We start from the raw sequence: 10,667 nt of genomic DNA, 5'->3' as shown, positions 1-10,667 counted from the left end.
GGTCGGGTAGGCTGTTTGGAGTGTTCATCCGACTATAGACAACAAACGTTTGCTGTTCTGTGTTTGAATGATTCCAACAGGTCTGGTGGGAAAGGTTTTAATTCTCCCACAGCTCCTTTAAACCCATCCTATTCAGGCAAACGTCTACTGTATAACAGTATAGGCTGGTTGTACTGTGCTACGCCAGCCCCTTGGGCAAAGTGGAAACATGATGTCAAAAGTCACTCTGCCATAAGTCACTCTGCCATAAGTCACTCTGCCATTCTCAAATACCACACACATGTTCATCAATGAATAAAACCCCTCTGTTCCTGGCATAGGAAATGTTCTCAGTGCAAAAATTATATATTTTTGCTGAATTTATACGTCATAGGAATTCTTGATAGAAGAAGAGGGAAAAGCTTGATCCAGTCAACCCAATGCATCCCATTTGTGTTTTTTAACAGCACATTTTTTTAATAATTAGTCAGGGCAGTTTTCCAGCGGTTCTCAGATACTGGGTACAGTAGTCTCTGAGAGAGAGAGAGAGTGACTGACTGACTGCTTTGATAGTGGATAAAAGCGCTGTGGTTACATGGGTATTCCACATGGGCTGGGATGAATCTTTTCTGCCATTTAATTGTACCCATACTTTTCCTCATCACCAACACATTATTCAGCACTAGATTCATCGGTGAGACAGAAATGTCTAATCAAAGGTTGTAGATATTAGGGGTTATGGAATGACATTGTGTTATAACCCACAGTAGGCAGAGATCAACAGCCAAACTCTCAGATCCATATCGACATTAGAGTATGGTTGCAAGTCTAAAGTGCTACCATTGGACACCATATATCTCTTGCGTAACTCTTTGAGAGAGTGAGCCACTGTAACCCAGGTTGATTTCCTCTCTGGTTTCCACTACCGTGACGTCCAGTATCCTTACTGCTGTTACGTCCAGTATCCTTACTGCCATGACGTCCTCCTTCATCTCAGTCCTTCGTTAAGTACCAAATGAAATAGACTGACATATGGAGGGACTACAGGGACCTGTCCAACAAGAAACACTCATTTAAATGTTTAAAGAAACACTCATTTTTTTATTATTTTCCGTTACTGCCCTAATGATCACGACCCTGAGGATAATGCTCACGACCCTGGGGATAATGACCACGACCCTGGGGATAATGCTCACGACCCTGATATAAAAATACACCTTATGGAACAGCGGGGACTGTGAAGCAACACAAACATAGACACATGCATACAAACACACGATAACATACGCACTATACACACATGTACACATGGATTTTGTGTTATAGATATGGGGCCTGAGGGCACACACTTAATATGTTGTCAAATCTGTTGTGAATGTATTGTAATGTTTTTTTAAATGTATAACTGCCTTAATTTTGCTGGACCCCAGGAAGAGTAGCTGCTGCCTTGGCAGATCCACAATAAATACTAATATAAGTAATGACCACCACCCTGACGTAAATTAAAGTCTACAGGGAGTTCAGAGAAATTCAGAGCCCAGTAAAGTTAGTCTCCCAAGTTCAAAGGTCATTCCACCCAAATGTATGACACATAGGAGTGACTCTGTAGACATAACAGCAAACAATGTTAACACACACACAAATATAAATCCACACTGAGTCGCACTCCTAGACAAGCTCGCACACACACTCACGCAAAGTTTTACTCGTGATCTGACTGGGTTTTATTAGAGAGGAAACACTAAATGGCACATGACATGGCATATCACCAGAACCGCAGGTCAGAGATAAACCTCCAGCTGAATCCTAAAATGAGCTATATTCTTTATAACTGTACTTTTTTTTTAGGACAGCTACTTTCTCAGGAACTCAGAGAAAATCTATCTCTCTAGAACCTAGAAGGAGAGGGGCTTTGTTTGCCTGATATAGAGGAACACATTTAGATTCAACATCCACAAGTGTATGCTTAGGTCATAATAGCCCTATTGTGTTTTGATGTCTGAAATGATGATTGGTGGATCCAACCCTCCAATGATTTGATCCCAGCATTCCAACTGATCTAGATGTAGCTCTGAACGTCTGAGTAGATTTTTTTGTTGTTGATTTGAATGCAAGTACCGCACAACTACAAGCCAAGGAAACTTAAACCCTAACGCCAGTGGTGTAAAGTACTTAAGTAAAAATACTTTAAAGTACTACTTAAGTAGTTTTTCTTGGGTATCTGTACTTTACTTTACTATTTATATTTTTGACAACTTTTACTTTTTCTTCACTACATTCCTAAAGAAAAGTATGTACTTTTTACTCCATACATTTGCCCTGACACCCAAAAGTACTCGTTATATTTTGAATGCTTAGCAGGACAGGAAGATGGTCCAATTCACACACTTATCAAGAGAACATCCCTGGTCATCCCTACTGCCTCTGATCTGGCGGACTCACGAAACACACACGATTAGTTTGTAAATTATGTCTGAGTGTTGGAGCGTGCCCCTGGCTTTCTATAAATAAATAAACATGAAAATGGTGCCGTCTGGTTTGCTTAATATAAGGAATTTTAAATGATTTATACTTAAGTATATTTTTGCGATTACATTTACTTTTGATACTTAAGTATATTTAAAACTAAATACTTTTAGACTTTTACTCAAGTAGTATTTTACTGGGTGACTTTCACTTTTACTTGAGTCATTTTCTACTAAGGTATCTTTACTTTTACTCAAGTATGAAAATTGAGTACGTTTTCTACCACTGCCTAATGCTAAATTCACAAAAGGGAGGCCTTTCCAGAATGTGATGAAAATCCCTCCCTGAAGAGAACTAGCTGCTCCCTAACACAGTTGCCTTACACAGACACTCAACCTTCGCCAACCAAAACCTTATCCCTGGGTTCACTGTAGCCAACTACTATATCTCTCTACAGTGCACCAATTAATCCACATGCTGTTTCAAGCCAAAACCTCACCACTCAGAATGGCCAACCAAAACCGTATCCCTGGATTTACTTAACTCTACTATATCTCTCTACAGAGTAGCCTACCAATGAATCCATATGCCTTTAAGGCCATCCTCCAACCTTCCTGATTTAAGCTCCCACTGTGAGAGCCAGGCCTGGAGTGGTGGCCGTATAGGCATTCTAAACCTTCTACAGTATCGCCATTCAGCTAGTGTGGTATGTTCCGTTCCCCATTGAAGTGGAGGCCAATAAGGTCCAGGACTGTTCCTGCTGTGGTGGAGCCCTGTGAGTTCCCTGTTGAGATGGAGGATCCTATGGTTCTAAGATGAACTTAGCCTTAAGATGCTTTTGGGAAACCGGGCCCTAGTCTGTTCCTGCTGTGCTGTGAGTGTGAATGAATGCAGGGGCCTGGGGGTGTGGATGAATGCAGGGTCCCGGGAGTCTGGATGAATGCAGGGCCCTGGGAGTCTGGATGAATGCAGGGTCCTGGGAGTCTGGATGAATGCAGGGCCCTGGGAGTGTGCTGGAAGCCAAGGTAAACACTGGGCCGTGGGGGCTGTATTCCTGAGGAGGCCCCTACACCCGCCTGGGTCTCAAAAGACCCCAGGCTTCAGAACAGAGTGGACATTGACAAGAGAGCCCCCTCAGAGGGGTAAGCAAGCACGGGGCTGGTGAACATGGGAGCCAGCACATGCCCACTGCCCAATCACACATGCCGGGGTGAACACACACCCAATTCAGGTATGTAAGTGGATGCGCACAGTATGTGGGTGTGTACGTACACACAGATGGACACTTGTACATAGATGTATACATGCATGGCACACACACACGTACACGGGAGGCACACACACACACGTTCAGTTTACAGTATACCGTAGCATCTACATTTTCTGACTTCATGGTGAGGAACAATAGATCATTCACGCTGTGTCTTAACAAAGCATCACTTTCAGGAATGTGTCTCTGTTCTTATGGTAGGGATGAAGACGCTGTCCATAGTCCTGACCACCGTGCATTCTAGAACTGTTCAAACTATGGCACAGTGCATTCTAGAACTGTTCAAACTATGACACAGTGCATTCTAAAACTGTTCAAACTATGACACAGTGCATTCTAAAACTGTTCAAACTATGACACAGTGCATTCTAAAACTGTTCAAACTATGACACAGTGCATTCTAAAACTGTTCAAACTATGACACCGTGCATTCTAGAACTGTTCAAACTATGACACAGTGCATTCTAAAACTGTTCAAACTATGACACAGTGCATTCTAAAACGGTTCAAACTATGACACAGTGCATTCTAAAACTGTTCAAACTATGACACCGTGCATTCTAGAACTGTTCAAAGGCCACAGCAGATACATGCTGAAAACTGCAGCTAACAATTCTATTCAACCAATCAATGTTCAATCAAAGCAGAAAATATTCAATCAGACAGAAAACTTTGTGACACATCCTCTCAAAGTAAGATCCAAATCCTTCATTGTATTTATCGTATTACTATGTCTAATTTCAATTTGGCTGCCTTCTGCCTCTGTCAGAAATGACATAGGACTGTGTTGGATAGCAAAGGGACTACAAGTGTACAGTACCATGTCATTTAACTGCAGCTGATATACTGACCAGAGAACAGTTATCCATACAGTACCATGTCATCTAACTGCAGCTGATATACTGACCAGAGAACAGTTATCCATACAGTACCATGTCATCTAACTGCAGCTGATATACTGACCAGAGAACAGTTATCCATACAGTACCATGTCCTCTAACTGCAGCTGATATACTGACCAGAGAACAGTTATCCATACAGTACCATGTCCTCTAACTCCAGCTGATATACTGACCAGAGAACAGTTATCCATACAGTACCATGTCCTCTAACTGCAGCTGATATACTGACCAGAGAACAGTTATCCATACAGTACCATGTCCTCTAACTGCAGCTGATATACTGACCAGAGAACAGTTATCCATACAGTACCATGTCCTCTAACTGCAGCTGATTAACTGACCAGAGAACAGTTATCCATACAGTACCATGTCCTCTAACTGCAGCTGATTAACTGACCAGAGAACAGTTATCCATACAGTACCATGTCCTCTAACTCCAGCTGATATACTGACCAGAGAACACACTAACCAGTGGCATTATGCCCATAGTCATGCATGTGTCCACATGACATGTGCCCCCTCAGTTTTATCCATTTACACACTGAAAATACAGACTATATTGTATTTCGCCAGTGGCTCTGACACTGACTATGTGAGTGACAGCAGGGTCAATCAAGTCAGGTGTAAAACCTCGCCATGTGCCGTATCATCCAGAAAATAGTTTGAACCTTTGGATTCTGAAAAGCTATGTACACATTATTTTTTAACATTAGTTAAAAACAACTATTTGCATTTTTTTACTGTCTAAAAGATTTTAAAGATTTTAAGAAAATAGTAACAATAGGAATACAAATGTTTTCCAAAGTGCTCAGGATAAACCTTTCAAAATGCCTGTATGTTCTTATTTTATAGGTGTTACTGAGGACCAGTTCTGTCTCATTCCTCTCTATGTTCTTATTTTATTATTTTGTTAATTATAATTAATATTTATAATATTATTTATTATATTTATTTTACTTAGAGTTAGAGCAGTACTTAGAGCAGTACTTAGAGCAGTACTTAGAGCAGTACTCAGAGCAGTACTTGGAGCAGTACTTAGAGTAGTACTTAGAACTGTGCTTAGAGCAGTACTTAGAGCAGTATTTAGAGCTGTACTTAGAGCAGTATTTAGAGCAGTACTTAGAGCAGTACTTAGAGCAGTATTTAGAGCTGTACTTAGAGCTGTACTTAGAGCAGTACTTAGAGCAGTATTTAGAGCAGTACTTAGAGCAGTATTTAGAGCAGTACTTAGAGCAGTACTTAGAGCTGTATTTAGAGCAGTACTTAGAGCTGTACTTAGAGCAGTACTTAGAGCAGTACTTAGAGCTGTGCTTAGAGCAGTACTTAGAGCTGTACTTAGAGCAGTACTTAGAGCAGTATTTAGAGCTGTGCTTAGAGCAGTACTTAGAGCTGTACTTAGAGCAGTACTTAGAGCTGTACTTAGAGCAGTACTTAGAGCAGTACTTAGAGCTGTGCTTAGAGCAGTACTTAGAGCAGTACTTAGAGCAGTACTTAGAGCAGTATTTAGAGCAGTACTTAGAGCAGTATTTAGAGCAGTACTTAGAGCAGTACTGTACTTAGGAAGCTGCCCAGTACCGATGCTACTGAAAACTAGACTTTACCTTGCCACTCTCCTCCAAGCCAAGGATAAACTTCAAGTTATCAAGGAACCAAATTGTAGTAGTATTCTTGTCCCTTGTTGGATTGATACTGTATATTCACTCCTGTAGTAAGTAGTAACGCACCGTCGTGACTCCAACCTGTCAGCCAAATCCTTATGTGTTCCGTCTCTGTGCTGCTCCCAGATGTGTTGGCAGTAGAAAGAAGCTTTATTCAAACAGAGTAGCAGAGAGAGAGAGAGAGAGAGAGAGAGAGAGAGAGAGAGAGAGAGAGAGAGAGAGAGAGAGAGAGAGAGAGAGAGAGAGAGAGAGAGAGAGAGAGAGAGAGAGAGAGAGAGAGAGAGAGAGAGAGAGAGAGAGAGAGAGAGAGGTGGGAGAGAGAGAGAGAGAGAGAGAGAGAGAGAGAGAGAGAGAGAGAGAGAGAGAGAGAGAGAGAGAGAGAGAGAGAGAGAGGGGCTCAGAATGAACATTGATGTATTGTCTTGGTGTGTTGAGCTGTGCTTTTTATAACATTACAATAATACGAAATTATTATATACTAATACAATACCAGTACACTTGGGACACATTTCCAGTTACCTCTACAATAAGAGTGTATCCCTTTGGAGAGTGTGAACATTCATATTCAGGTTTGTGGACTTGACTATATGTGAGGAAAGTCAAAGGGGACTGAACGGACCGATAAGTAGATATTGCATAATAGGAGCTGACTGTTTGTACGGCATGGTACTGTACATCAGCTTGTTTTGACGCAACATATTAGATGTGTTTGGGGTGCGGGTGAGACGTCTTCTCAACACTGTCTACTCGTTCTGAAACACGCACGCACACACACAGACACACACACACACATTCACCTTTCCTCTGTCCTATTAACAGAAATATGCCTTACATGTTGAATGGGGCCATGGCATCCAGCACTCATCCAATAGTCAGCTACAGTAGGCTATATCATTGCTTTATTGAACTGCAAAAAAGTGTTTGGTACTTATGGTACTGTGAATGTAATGTATATGTATATATATGTATATATGTATGTATATATATATGTATGTGTATATATATATGTATATGTGTATATACTGTAAGACAGATTGATTACTCACTGTGAGAGAAAATAGAAGAGTCAAGGAGGAGTACACATTGTAGAGATCCCATCTACTCATACACTACTCATTGTGTATTTATTATTACTTTTATTATTTCTCTATTTTCTTTCTCTCTGCATTGTTGGGAAGGGCCCGTAAGTAAGCATTTCACTGTTAGTCTGCACCTGTTGTTTACGAAGCAGGTGAAGAATAACATTTGATTTGATTTGATCATACAAAGCCACTGAAAACAAGCTGATATAGTAAATACAAAAACCAACAGGTTTTGGATGATGTCATCCCTTTCCAAACAAACACTGGATGATGTCATCCCTTTCTAAACAAACACTGGATGATGTCATCCCTTTCCAAAGCAACACTGGATGATGTCACCCCTTTCCAAACCAACACTGGATGATGTCATCCCTTTCCAAACCAACACTGGATGATGTCATCCCTTTCCAAACCAACACTGGATGATGTCATCCCTTTCCAAACCAACACTGGATGATGTCATCCCTTTCCAAACCAACACTGGATGATGTCATCCCTTTCCAAACCAACACTGGATGATGTCATCCCTTTCCAAACCAACACTGATGTCATCCCTTTCCAAACAAACACTGGATGATGTCATCCCTTTCCAAAGCAACACTGGATGATGTCACCCCTTTCTAAACAAACACTGGATGATGTCATCCCTTTCCAAAGCAACACTGGATGATGTCACCCCTTTCTAAACAAACACTGGATGATGTCATCCCTTTCCAAAGCAACACTGGATGATGTCATCCCTTTCCAAAGCAACACTGGATGATGTCACCCCTTTCTAAACAAACACTGGATGATGTCATCCCTTTCCAAACCAACACTGGATGGATGGTCAGCCCTTTTTAAACAAACATTGGATGATGTCATCTCTGTATCAGCATGGTCTACTGCCATTGGAGGATGGAATTTTCCACCTTTTGCCCTCAGCCATTTGACAGGCCAACGTAGGTTGGTTTCTTTCCAGTATTAAAGTGAGTGAGTTATGGCCGTCAGTCCCCACACTGCGTTCAGACTGCTGAGTATGTGCAAAGTGACAACTTACTGAACTGTGCTTCATTGTCAAGAACAGGAAACTAGTTGTTTTTGTGTCTGGGTCATGTAGGTCACGCTACAGTTTGCTTTTTGTTTATGGTATATCAAAACAGTACAGTTCCCAATCCATCTGCAGTTAGACAGAACCCAGGCTCCTTCCCATCTCAGTGGAAAACACTCTAACCGTATAGGACAAGATAAATAATGTGGCACAATATTATTCTAAATGATTAACTGGGTAGTTCGAGCTCTGAATGCTGATTGGCTGAAGGGCTGTATGACAAAACATTTATTTTTACTGCTCTAATTACATTGGTAACCAGTTTATAATAGCAATAAGGCACCTCGGGGGTTTGTGGTATTTTGCCAATATACCACGACTAAGGGCTGTGTCCAGGCACTCTGCGTTGTGTGTAAGAACAGCCCTTAGCCGTGGTATATTGGCCATATACCACACCTCCTCGGGCCTTATTGCTTAATGAATTACTCATTAAATACCCAACTTTGGGCATACTGAATCCATGTTTCCAGTAAAATAATTAAAGAATAGGATAGAGGAAAGGTGTGTGTGTGTGTGTGTGTGTGTGTGTGTGTGTGTGTGTGTGTGTGTGTAAAAGGGCGTGTTTGGGAAAATAGAAAAAAGGAAATCTAACTTTGGTTAGAGATTAGGGAAAGGTGTCTTAGTTGGATTCAAACCCGAATCGTTACTCTGCCTGTATGGTTTGTACAGAGGTGGCACTACTGATTGTGTTCTTACCTCTGATGTACTGCACAGTAGCCTTTTAAATACTATAAAAACTTAACCAAAGAAAAATGTTCTAATTTTCATTTTCTCCTTATTTTCACCCCCCTCCCCCCTCCTCCATTTTGTTCTCTCCATTAATAATCATTAATACCATGACAACCGTTGACATGTTGAGCTCTGCTAATATTATTACACACACAATCATGTCAGACCTAACGAGTGACTATGTTTTATGGAGTAAGAAAACTGAAACACGCACTCCCTGGACAATGAAGTACAGTGGGGGAAAAAAGTATTTAGTCAGCCACCAATTGTGCAAGTTCTCCCACTTAAAAAGATGAGAGAGGCCTGTAATTTTCATCATAGGTACACATCAACTATGACAGACAAATTGAGAGAAAAAAAATCCAGAAACTCACATTGTAGGATTTTTAATGAATTTATTTGCAAATTATGGTGGAAAATAAGTATTTGGTCACCTACAAACAAGCAAGATTTCTGGCTCTCACAGACCTGTAACTTCTTCTTTAAGAGGCTCCTCTGTCCTCCACTCGTTACCTGTATTAATGGCACCTGTTTGAACTTGTTATCAGTATAAAAGACACCTGTCCTCAACCTCAAACAGTCACACTCCAAACTCCACTATGGTCAAGACCAAAGAGCCGTCAAAGGACACCAGAAACAAAATTGTAGACCTGCACCAGGCTGGGAAGACTGAATCTGCAATAGGTAAGCAGCTTGGTTTGAAGAAATCAACTGTGGGAGCAATTATTAGGAAATGGAAGACATACAAGACCACTGATAATCTCCCTCGATCTGGGGCTCCACGCAAGATCTCACCCCGTGGGGTCAAAATGATCACAAGAACGGTGAGCAAAAATCCCAGAACCACACGGGGGGACCTAGTGAATGACCTGCAGAGAGCTGGGACCAAAGTAACAAAGCCTACCATCAGTAACACACTACGCCGCCAGGGACTCAAATCCTGCAGTGCCAGACGTGTCCACCTGCTTAAACCAGTACATGTCCAGGCCCGTCTGAAGTTTGCTAGAGTGCATTTGGATGATCCAGAAGAGGATTGGGAGAATGTCATATGGTCAGATGAAACCAAAATATAACTTTTTGGTAAAAACTCAACTCGTCGTGTTTGGAGGACAAAGAATGCTGAGTTGCATCCAAAGAACACCATACCTACTGTGAAGCATGGGGGTGGAAACATCATGCTTTGGGGCTGTTTTTCTGCAAAGGGACCAGGACGACTGATCCGTGTAAAGGAAATAATGAATGGGGCCATGTATCGTGAGATTTTGAGTGAAAACCTCCTTCCATCAGCAAGGGCATTGAAGATGAAACGTGGCTGGGTCTTTCAGTATGACAATGATCCCAAACACACCGCCCGGGCAACGAAGGAGTGGCTTCGTAAGAAGCATTTCAAGGTCCTGGAGTGGCCTAGCCAGTCACCAGATCTCAACCCCATAGAAAATCTTTGGAGGGAGTTGAAAGTCCGTGTTGCCCAGCGACAGCCCCAAAACATCA

This window comes from Coregonus lavaretus (assembly GCF_964263955.1).
Source record: "Coregonus lavaretus genome assembly, chromosome: 21".
Classification (NCBI taxonomy): domain Eukaryota; kingdom Metazoa; phylum Chordata; class Actinopteri; order Salmoniformes; family Salmonidae; genus Coregonus; species Coregonus lavaretus.
Note: the sequence above shows the minus strand (reverse complement) of the source record.